Raw genomic sequence first — 12,256 nt, 5'->3', positions numbered from 1 at the left:
GATGAAAATATGCATTTGATTTTGAAATCCCTGCAGATAATGACATGCTCTCTTAGCACATAATCTCATCTTTTTCATGTTGTTTTTATTAAAAAATCCAGAGGCGACGGGCTGTGGAGACATGACTCCTTACTCGGATTCGCTTGTTTGAGGCGTGTTGGCGAGGTGTGAAAATCCTCGGCGGGGGCACCATCTGGGCGGAGACGTGACTGACAGGACAGGGACACCCGGGCGCGCTCAGGGGTCAATGATGTGGAGGCGCCCAAATCAAGCGCTCCCTCTCCCCGGGGAATGATTACGCACTAATTTCATCTCATTTGTGTACCCGCGCTGAGTGGATTAAGCACCTGCCAAGCACCAAATGCCCAGAACGTTGTCTTTGTGGATGAACCAATGAGGATAACTTACTGTGTAATGACTGAGCGCCTGCAAGGTCTGCCAGTGGCCAGGTTAAAATGAGATTAAAGGGTCTGTACCTGATTTCAAATTATGATTCAGGAAGATGTTTAATTAGGTAGCGCGGCCCACTCAGTCCTTTCTGCCATTGTGATATTGCACCATACAGAAACAACCGTCTGGGATAGAGTCATAAAGTTGTTTTCTTATGGATCTCTAATCTCTGCCTAATATTTGCTTTTATGTCTCTCTCGACGATGCACAATGACAGACCATCAAGTGTCGGGGCTAGAGTCGGGCAGTTGGTTTCCCATGATGCTTTGAGCTTGATAAGGTGCCTGATTTATTGAAAAAAGATGGCCTGTCAGTCGGTTCTGTATTAGTTAATAACAAGGATCCAATGCTGCTATCAGATATAAGCATTTATATTGGAACTTTTGCTAGATCGGATATCGACTTCCAAATATCGATTTATCTGATATCTTGGTTGGACGTATACCTTTATGTAATGAGACTATTTGCTCGTCATTGTCGACCCAGAAAGCCTCATAATGTTTTATTTCGACAAAGTTTTTCTGTTGTTTCTTGAGAGAGAAATAACAGCAAACAGTTAGGCTGCGTTCAGACTGCAGCCTGAAGTGACCCAAATCCGATTTTTTGGCCCCTATGTTCCTGTATCTGATCTTTTAATGACAGTCTGAACGACACAGATCAGATTTTTTCAAATGCGACCCTGGACACTTGGATATGTGCTCCTGAAACCGATACATATCTGATCTTTTGACATGCGACTTCAGTGTGAACGGCCAAAGTGCATTCATCCACCTACACGTTATCAACAAGCCACAAACGTCACTATTCTGCGCTGAAGTCGGCGAAAATTGTTAATGAACTCTGTGTCACTGAAGCGAAGCACATCGCCACTCAACATTCTTGGCCATGCCTCCGCATCCACACGTTCCTTTCAATGGACGTCACTGCCGCTGTCCCACAAAACACCACGGCCAAAAACCTCGTCCTTCTCCTTCTCAGTCTCCTCCTTAAAACAAGTAAGTTGTTCATGTTCTGGCTCCGGTACGAGAGGAACTTTAAAATCACCAGGTGCTCAATGCTCGTGTCCATGTTTGGACAACTTCCGTAAACACAGAGCACGCTCGCTGCGGTTGACATCATCATGTCCTCCAGTGTGCATGCGGGAGACTTTCGGGCGATTTAACGTTCATACAGCGGATCGAATACAAGTCACATTTAATTGGAAATGTGAACGACCTCACAAAAACATCGGATTTCACAAAAAAATCGGAATTGAGCGTTAAGCCCTGCAGTTTGAACGTAGCCTTAGTTAATGACATGTTAGTGCCATATGAAACATCTCGCACTCTGAGGACCTCAGGGTTTGGCCTCCTGCTGGTGCCCAGAGTCAGGACTAAACACGGGGAGTCAGCGTTTCAGATTCACGCAGCTAAAACCTGGAACAGTCTTCATGAACATGTGAGACAGACTCTACTTTGACGCTGTTTAAATCCAGGCTCAAAACGGTTCTGTTTAACTGTGCATATGACTGAAAGGTTTTCATTCCGCACTCTTCTCTCTAATTTATGTAATTAATGTTTCTCTCTCTTTTTTTTAATGATCATTATTTACGTTTTGATTTGTTTTTATTGTGATTTTAATACATTTCTTATTCTGTAAAGCACTTAGAATTACTTTGTGTACGAATTGTGCTACACAATTAAACTTGCCTTGCCTTGCTTTTGTCTTATTTTATTTTACTTTAAATGAAATAAATTCTCATTTCAGTCTCTGCACTGGTTCTGTTCACCTTGGCTGTCGGCAGATACCTAAAGTCATGTGTTGAAATCGTTAAAGGAACTGAAAAGCGAGTTATCACCAGGGAAAATGCAATGTAGAATTAACAGATTATATTTTACAGTCTCAAATGTTTTCTTTTTTAGCAGCTCTTACCTTACAATGCATAATTTTAAATCAATTAAAATCAGGTACAGGTCTTTTAACAAGATGGGTTATTTCTGAATTAATTAAGACATTATGCTACACATTTCCACTTGACCCACGCATTACAAATACAATTAGATCAGCAAGACTGCCAATTATGCGCTATTTGTGCTAAAACTGTGAAATGCGAAACAAAATACAGCAGGTATGTGAAGAATTATAACCATGAAACCAATGTATACAGTCAGAGCAGGGAAGCAGCATCGTGGCATTCAGTGTTTGACTTGGGATAGAAATAATAATGCCTTGGCAAGCCTTTCAAAACACCACACTGTAGTTTACTTATCTATGTATTATTTTATTTATGTATTTGATAAGGACAGTCTATATTAATTAACCTCTTTTATAACAGTCTTCTTCTCAGTGATGGACAGAGCAAACGGACTAGCCACCACGTTCCAAATAGGGCACTTCTGTCTTCTTCTGACTCCTATTCGAATACTGTCGCCCCTTTCTCTGTAACTTCTGCAGAAAGCCTCGTGGTTTTGATGTTAAAGGGCCCATCTCACGCAAAATCAACTTTTCAGAGCTTTCTTCCTTCTAAGAGTGATGTGTGGGCCTTGTATATGTAGCCAAAGTGTTTTTTAGATTGATTTGGCAGTTTTTTAACAAATTGCAGCTTATTTCTGCCACCATTCCACGTGACAACAAACTAAAGCTGCTACAAAGATGACGCAGCAGCTACATCTATGCCCCGCCTCCACCCCGCATCAGCTGACAATTCCCACATGAAAACCTAAACAAAAGCGACAGCATAAGCTCATTGTTCTACACTGCAGTGTACACGATATAATAAGTTTATCTACTAGTGTTTAATAATACTTTACCAATCAGTAATGTTCAGCTGATGTCGACGCGGTGCTTGAGCTTCGTGGACCTCAAAGTCCTCGTCCGATTCCGGGTCCAACATATGCGGCTGAATGTGCTGTATCACCATGACGAATAAAAGTTTATTCCTACCACTATCAGGGTCACGTCTGTCTCCCCCTCCCTCCCTGAGATGGGCGGAGGAAGGGCGGCTCACTCAGAGCCTATGTCAAGTTTGGAGGGCGGAGCCTGTGCTTTCTCAGGACGGGCGGGGGGATGAGCAATATTCAGTCTTCCATAGTTCCTGGTCTGTGATGTCTCCAAGAAATCAGTAAGATTTCACAACTATTGTGTAATGGATGCTCCAAAACCCAAATTGTTCTTGTATATGTGCAGAAGATACAATGTGAAAAGAGTTATTTTGCATGAGATGGGCCCTTTAAAATGTTCGTATTAACCCGCTCTACATGATCCTGGTGTTTTTATATCTCCATGTTGCCCATTAATTCATATTAAGCCGGATGCTACAGGTGACGTCACACTCCGTTAGTCTACTTCTTTATACAGTCAATGGGGTCAGATTGATGGAAGCAAGGCCGCTAATCTGTGCAAGACATCACCAATCCCTCACACACACCACATTTATACACAGGGAACATGGGTGAAGTGTCTTGCCCTAGGACACATGGGAAATATACACTTAATCCATGCAGGGATCGAACTGGTAACACCTGAGTTTGGCCGGCGAAGGCTTCAACGACTGAGCCACTTCACAAAGAATGACTCAAGTAGCTAAACTTTTTGGCTGTTTCTGACTAACCAAACTTCAATTACTTAAAACCATAGAACTATAATAAAATCTAAAGGTGAACCCAAGATGGCGTCGTATTGTTTTCAGTGCCCTGTGTTCATTGGAGCGTGGGCCTAAAAATAATTTACTCTTCGCTCAGAGTGGGGCTAGGCTCAATCTTACCAAACTTTTAGACGCTTCGAGGATTTAAAATAATATAAAAGTTTATGTTGTGAAAATAGAAGCAAATCCTTACAAATTGTGACCTTTGTGAAAGTTGTGGATGCCCTGTCAGCTGAACACGGGCAGTTTGAATTCCCCAAAACTGCATTGCGCTCTATGGGAGAATTCTTTCTGCGCCAAAGTTTCTGGGATCTGCAGTACCTGGAGTGGCCACTAGTCAGTCTCGAGCTAGGACAGAGGAGGAATATCTTATCCAGAACCATGCTTAAGACAGAATTATAGTGCGTATAAACTTAAAATGATACATAACAGCATCACACAGTCTCACACAAAATTATTTTCATGCTGTTTTGCCTATGCTTCATCTCATGGTACAAAAACAGCCACTTTTTAATACATAAAGAAGTTCTAGAAAAACATTGTCGGCTTGTACGCACTTCACAATTATCAACAAAGAGCGTGTGGAATGTTGTGTTCCAATCCTAGGTCACTCCAGTTTTTTCATTCACACCCTTTTGTTATCTTCATGTAGCAACCAGGACACCATCATAGACACCAACAGAATCTGCATTTTCATCCACAAAAAGCCGATATTGTGCGACGGTAGTGCGCAGCAGCCAGACCGGCCCTTCGGAGCCACTTTTTCGGACCCCTGTGTTTGATTGCTTGTGTGAAAGGAGAGATATGTTATTACCAAACAAAATATCTAATTCGGTGGCAGTTCTGAACACATCCTGCACCATGACAGAGGGGACGAGGGCTAACAAAGACGGGCTACTGCTGGTGGAGAGAAATCAATCTTTCTTCTTTTTACTGTGGTGTGAAATGGAATTGGATTTTTTGAAGAGAGGAGGCCTTTAAAAGCATTTGTGTCTCTGGGCACGGTGAGGCGAAATATCACGGGTGCGTGCTAGAGTATAAAAACAAGTAAACAAGCTGTAAGTTGTTGACATAATGTATGAAAATGGCGTATCAATGCATACAAATACCAATTATTTGTACTTTTTAGACTGTAGAGGACTTTGTACTCAAGCGTCAAGTACTGGTCCTATCTCGCAATGATGAAAGATAGTGGCAAAAGCTATAATACTTCAGTTGTGTACATTTGTCCTGGGGCAGACTGGCAGAAATATGGCAGCAATACTTGACGTTAAAGGTGCACAATGTAACTTGTTGATTGGGTCTATGGATGTCATTGCTCGGACTAGAATGTTACACAGTATGACATTAAACTGCTCTACTTTCTATTTATTCATTCAATTACAGGTGTTTTTTTGTCATATATATTTTATTTAGTTTTTTTTGGTTTGGTTTTGTAGTTTTTTTCCTATATTGTGGTCTTATGGCCACACAATAATGTCACAATTGTATATATATATATAAATGCCACATTTAAACCCTTCGCCCTCCCCACACCCACCCTTAACAGACGCTGAAAAAGAAAGAAAATAAATTAATTGATTAATTAATAATAATAATAATAATAATAATAATAATAATAATAAATAAAATGAAATAAAAATAAAATCTAATATAATAAAAATAATAAAATAAAAATACAATAGTAATAGTAATATTGACCAGAAAATAATAATAAAAAGTAAAGTAACAATAATTACATTAATAATGACGCAAAAAACTAAATATATACAAGTTACATACATATGCATACATACACATGAATGCACACACCCATAACAAATGCATTTAAAAAAAAAAAAAACTGTTACATATTTAAGTATATGTGTCCAGGTGGGTTTATAGTCCAAAAATACCTAGAGAAACAGGTATTCTGGCTGTAAGCGGGATTGCCTCTCCACAGATCTGACATGCATCTTGCCCCGGTTTAGTCTCCATGAAGATAAAAAGGTTTAATGCCATACTGTAAAACATTCCAGACAAAGCAATAACATCTCCATGGAGAAAAGTATTTTGACGGGCTCAAAAGTTACACCTTGCATCTTTAAGTGAAAATCTTATAAAACTCAGTGTACACTGGCGTTACATCATCAGGAGACTGTCTTTTCTCGTGTAAAAGTGCTGAGCAGCCTGTTCACACATAGCGTCGGGGTGAACCTGAGACTTCTCGCTGGCCTCTCTGTGGTGGGAGAAGTCTTTGATCAAACACAGACGCTTTATTCCTCTCGACCATTAGACACAACTCAGAGGAGAGAGATAATCTATGGAAACAGTGTGTGCATGTGAATGAAGGGAATACACCTGACTACAGACACTACACAACTATTATAGAAATGTATTGTGTCATGTATATCAGAAAGTGTAATAAGCAAATTAGGAATGATCTACTCAAACATGCAAAAATATCTGGGTCACAAGGCCTGAAACTTAGATGGTGAGAGGTTTTAATTTTTTTTACCCAATTAGAAGTGAAATTTAATTCAACAAAACTTTAGAAATGAAAATGTTATATTTAGCTAAACATCTTTGTTTTTATTACATTTACTTTGGATCTTGATGTCTAATGTTAACCTATAATTGTGTATAATTGTGCAATTTTGAGACCGTGCAAGAGTTAAGGAAACAGTTAAGGAGCTAGATAGACTACTGAGACATTACAGACTTTTAACACCAAATGTGGCAGCAAATTTGGCAATGACTACCTTCCGGAAGAAATACTTGGAGCATTTAATCACCATTTGTGGCCATACCGACTTGTAAAAGCCTGATCCCATCAGATCTCAGAAGCTAAGGAAGGCCGGGCCTGGGTAGGACTTAGATGGGAGACCACTGGGAAAATCAGGTGCTACAGTGGGGCGCCAGTGGCAATGACTGCTGTCGTGTCCTTAGTGGTGTGTGCGTGAGTGATGGTGGTGGTTGGAGGGACCGATGGTGCGGATTGGCATAGCAGCTGAGCTTCTGTCAGTCTGCCCCAGGGCAGCTGTGGCTACAATAATAGTTTACAATCACCAAGTATAGAGTGAATGAATAATGCTGAATAATGCTCTGTAAAGTGTCTTTGTGACAAAAATGTCTGTAAAAAGCGCTATATAAATAAAGACTTGCTTATTTGAAACAACAGAGCAGAGTGAGAGTGAGACTTAAAAGAGTCTTTCCTGTCAACAGAGTTCGCCTGGATTCGAGTGGAGACACAAAAGAGGGACACTTTTGGCACTTCCTCTCCTCAAACTGCCCTGACCCAGATCTGCTGACCCAACCTGACCAGTCCTCCTGTTAAACTGCACTGAGACCTTTGACTGAAACAACTGAAAATGTGACTGTGAAGTGCACTTCACTGTAGCTAAACCTGAATTTCCCTTAGAATCAGATCAATCTTTCCCCATTGTGGGTCAAATAAAGGTGATCTTTCAGCACATTTTCTGAATAATCCCTCAACCACCACCTTAGAACTTGAACTATATCTACTAATCTCTATAAAAGAAAGAAATGTTTTGAAGTGAATACTAAAAGTTGTATTAAATTGTGCTGACTTATCACCTCGTCTTCCCTCCTGGAGTCTTCCGTGTACAGTGACTCCACGATCGATGGATTTGATTGGATGATTCGTCTTCATTAAGCACATTAGGGACGCCCCGACAGAGACCAGTGCACAACCGGGGACATGCCACGCTAACGGCTCCACCAAATGTGCCTATTCACGCGGTATGCTAACGCGGGTCAGAAAAGTGCTCCCCCCGCCATATGGACACCCGCTGACTCCAAAGCCACCCGGTCTGAAATTCGTTTGATTAATACGGCTTCAGAATGCGGGGCCAAAGAGCTGTAGGCATCAGTGAAGTGTAGTTTTGATTAAAAGATGAGACCGGTCCAAGTATCTTTCCCATCAAAGGGTTTTCTGGAGAATGATGTGACTCAGAGCAGTGCACTATAACTCTACTGCAGGCTAAAAACTAAAATGGCTAACAGGGAATTTTACATCAAAGACTGCTCAAATACATAAGCTGGAAATGTATGTTGCTAGGACACTTAGTGCGTATATGGAAACTTCAGGTATACATGCACTTTAAAATCCTATGTCTTCAGAATATTCAACATTTTGGAATAGAGGCAAACAGAAGTAAAATTAGCAGATATAAAAATGTTTCTAAATGTAGATCTAAATGTGGTTATGGCAAAAAATAAACCATTCTGAATTTCCAAGGTACACATATTAGTTAACTTGCTTCTCTGTCTAAAAATTCTAAAGTATAATTTATGATGAAATGTGTACCGTATTTTCCACACCATAGAGTGCGCTCTTAAGCCTCCAACAACATCAAAAAACAACTGCTCGCCCCACAATCCAGAGCACCCACGAATCCACTCGGGTGTCCCAGCACAAATTCTGTTGTGGATCCGGCTACAAGTACAATGGAAAAAATGTCCAAGCGATAACTTCAGTTAAAAATGGCTTTACTCACTACATTCTATCTAACATGTTTATTTTTTTTTGTTTTATAACTGATAGCGCAGTCTTCATCAGCTGAGGGTTTCTAAAAACAACATCCTTTGGAATTCAGAGAACCAGCGCCATCTAGGGTTGTAGTATCTGGTGCTACAATTGAAGGAAAATAATCCTTTTCTGGTTTTAAATAACAAATACATACTTTTAAACATTAACTTGTAATAACAAATGAATTAACCATTTTTGCTAAACCTTTTTAAAATAAATATTCAATAACTTCAGTAAACTACAAAGCCGCACGAACCGCAGTGCACACAAACACACACAGAGCAGACAGCGACCGCTCACCGAAAAACACCCGTCGACACACTCATCACTCCACAACGAAGAGGAATGGAACGAAGGATCGAACCGAAAAAGCGAGTGCAATGTGCCACTTCTGCCCACAACTGAACAACTGAGTCGCTGCAAACACGCCGACAATCCAGCGGTCCAAGACAACACCCTCCCTACACGGCACAACTAAACAAAGCCCAGAGTCACCGTGAACGCGCCAAACAAAGTCCGATTGACCCATCCAACTGTTGTGTTTCGTTTAAAGTCTGGTGCGGTTTATTTGTAAAAAAAAGTTTGAAAATAGACCATTCTATAACAGACAGAGTGCCCAATAGTGCGGAAAATATGGTAATATATCTGTAAATTAAAGTGACAAACTCTGATGAACTCAACATTTCTGTAAGAATTTGTCCCATAAACCCAACAAATCTGGATTTTTCCTTTGTCAAAAATGCTAAAAATTATGTAAAACACCATTGTAAATGTTTTTCTAAACTTGCCTCTGATATCACCACATGGATCAAGTGGTTTTCATTTGTCAAATTCCCCTAGATTTTTCAGATTTTGTGATATTCTGAAGATAATCCATGTTTTCCCATTGAAATCACTTAATATTCCACTTTATTTTTGCCTACAGCTGCCTCCATTCCTTCAATTTACAAGGTTTTTCTTTACACATTGTAAAAATGTATACAGGCCTATAAGAATATTACTGGTGTTTTTCAGATTCTACAATTCCCAGTTGATTGACCAGATTTTCCTATCGTTTACATCGTACTTTGTCATGAAATATTGAAAAGGTAAATGCAAAAATGTTGAACCTGATCATTTCTATTATTTACTAGACCCAAGAACTCACTGTACTAAAACAAAAGCCTGCATTTTAATGATATTTATATGTATTAAACAGTATTGGTCTTCAGAATGCTGCGATGTTGTCTGAAATCCAGCAAAGCATCAAATCTACTACCAGCAACTGCCAAACAAAAGTATCAGAGATTCACAAAACATCTTTTATCAAATGAAATAAAAATACACAAACAGGTACAATTGTTTTCCTGATTTGTTCTTTTCTCTGCTGCTTTCTTTTCGACTTGGACCAACAATACTAAATAATTCAAGTCCATTTTGCTCAATTATTGGGAAGCTGGAGTCTATACCCCATTAGAACCTTATGGGGTGGGAAAAGAGCTAGTTAGACACAGGGCTCCTAAAAATAACGGTGCCTGAGAAAAATATAGCACCTTTCAAGACACTCGAAGTGCATTACTTTGCATTATTCATTCAGTGGTGAGTTACTTCGTAGTCACACCTGCCTTGGGGTAGACTGGCAGCTGAGAGGCTGTCAATATGCACCACTGAAAACCATTCAGTAACTCACTCTCAGGTTGGGTTTTGATGCTTTTTAGGTTTTTTGTTTTTCTTTTTGCAGTGAGAAAACATAGAAAAACAGTCTTCAATCTCCACTAACCTGACTCTTACCTGTTGTTCCTTTCTCTATATTAATCCACAGGGTTGGGTGGTATCCAGATTGTCTCAGGATTTTACTGGGGTATACAGTATGACCATAAGTATTAACAAAATGTTTTAGTACGACTTTGGCAAACTACGACGCCACACCACTGTACGATCTATGCGTATGACCTGCAGATTTATAATCTCTGAAAAGTTAAAGCACAAACCGTCTCCAACACGACACACACAGAACAGACTCAGCGTCAGCCGCAACATCCTCTGTCGCAGAAAAAAACACATATAATCCACTGAAAAAACATATATTCCACTGAAAAAAACATATATTCCATTGAGTCGTGTCCTTTAGTTCCACAGAAGCTGAACCGTGTCAGCAGCACAAGAAGCGAGCTGTTTTTATCAGCGCTAACAGTTCATGCAAATTAGACATGCAGTTTTAAGTTTTGTTTCTCTAAAAAAATTAAGAAATGTGCAAATGTGCAAGTCGGGTTCAGCCAGACTTGCCATCTTGTCTTGGTCTCTCTTATGAGCGTCACGTGACAGTAGAATGAAACTAATCGAACGTCATCTACCCAAGAAACATTACAGACACTATTAGTTTTAAATCATGATAGCGTTAAATTGAAAATACAACCACACATTACTTTTGTGCTGAACAAACACATTTTGATATCAATAAATTATAATATTATATTAGGTCGTTGTGCGCTGCAGATTTCTTTTAATGATGGTAATGAAACTGATATCATTGCTATTTTTTGATACCGCGGTACACCGTAATACTGTATTACTGCCCAACTCTAATCCACAGTATGGCATAATACCTATTTTTTTACTTTTTGTTTCCCCGGAATCATGCTCTACTTTGTAATTTGCTAATCTTATATTGTACTGCACAGAAATTTGACTTTTGGTCCCAATGAAGTAACTTTGCAGTTTTCACCAATATGATCAATACTCGTTCACTCACTTACATAGCAAAGTGGGTAAAATGTCTTGCTAAAGGACACAAGAGAAGATCCAATAATGGATATCAGCGCCGGTAGAGAATTTTCTTCTGGATTGGACATCGGCTTCCAAATATTGTTTCAGGTTGCACATATAAATCATAAATATAAATAAATATAAGCAGTTCTGTAGTTACTTAAACTAAAATACGAGCTACATAAAAAAATTTGGATCAGTTTTATCTTATCTTTATCAGTCTCTCTAGTATCGAAATTGGTATCAGAACTGAAAAAGCCAGATCGGTGAGTCCCTAAACAGCAGTATGCCCTTGATCTGAGCTGGAACTATTGGCAAATGCTTTAACTACTCTTGCACAACTCCACTACTGACCTTTTGTATATTGTTTGGAACAGAAACCAAGGTAACACTTCGAAAACACAACTCTGCAACCCTAGAACCCATCGAGAGTGTGATTTGCATTATCAAGTCCCGAGAAAAGAGCTGCTACCTCCGTATAAAAACTGTAATCATGCACATTTCAGACTAAACAAAGCCTGTGTTATTGGATTAAACCACTACTGTGAACTGCCATGGAGATCTTATGAATACCACTTCTGATTCCGCAAATATCCTTCGGCAGTTCAAATCTTATTACCAGGCGTCGTGTTCAAAAAATGTCCCGAAAGTTTTCTGAAAATGTTATCAAATTCAGTGCCAATCCAGGTCTCCGATGGATCCTGCCTCTGCTGATATGGGTTCTATTAGTTTTAGAACGTAAAACGGGGCCAGTAATTGAGCGGTTGGCAATGATCAACAACAATCAAGGCTTTGGCCAGGCTCTGGTCCAACTTATTTGAACCACGCCTACGGTTTGTCCTTGATATATTTACCCAAGATATATTAAGTAGAATGCAAGGACTCAAGAAAAGAGATTTATATGGGTT

The 12,256-nt window shown here is 39.6% G+C and overlaps 1 protein-coding gene and 1 pseudogene across 1 annotated transcript in view; one reads left to right on the top strand and one right to left on the bottom strand.

Annotated features, from left to right (window-relative positions):
* The window catches only part of LOC110153222 (neural cell adhesion molecule 2), a 591,924-nt gene that overhangs the window by 478,660 nt on the left and 101,008 nt on the right, over nt 1-12,256 (bottom strand). The window lies entirely within an intron of this gene.
* Nucleotides 6,848-6,965, top strand: LOC129407212 (5S ribosomal RNA; annotated as a pseudogene).

Source organism: Boleophthalmus pectinirostris, unplaced genomic scaffold (assembly GCF_026225935.1).
Source record: "Boleophthalmus pectinirostris isolate CB_2022bp ecotype Guang Dong unplaced genomic scaffold, ASM2622593v1 HiC_scaffold_11, whole genome shotgun sequence".
Classification (NCBI taxonomy): domain Eukaryota; kingdom Metazoa; phylum Chordata; class Actinopteri; order Gobiiformes; family Gobiidae; genus Boleophthalmus; species Boleophthalmus pectinirostris.
The sequence above is the reverse complement of the archived record's forward strand: the minus strand, read 5'-3'. Positions and strand labels throughout refer to the sequence as shown.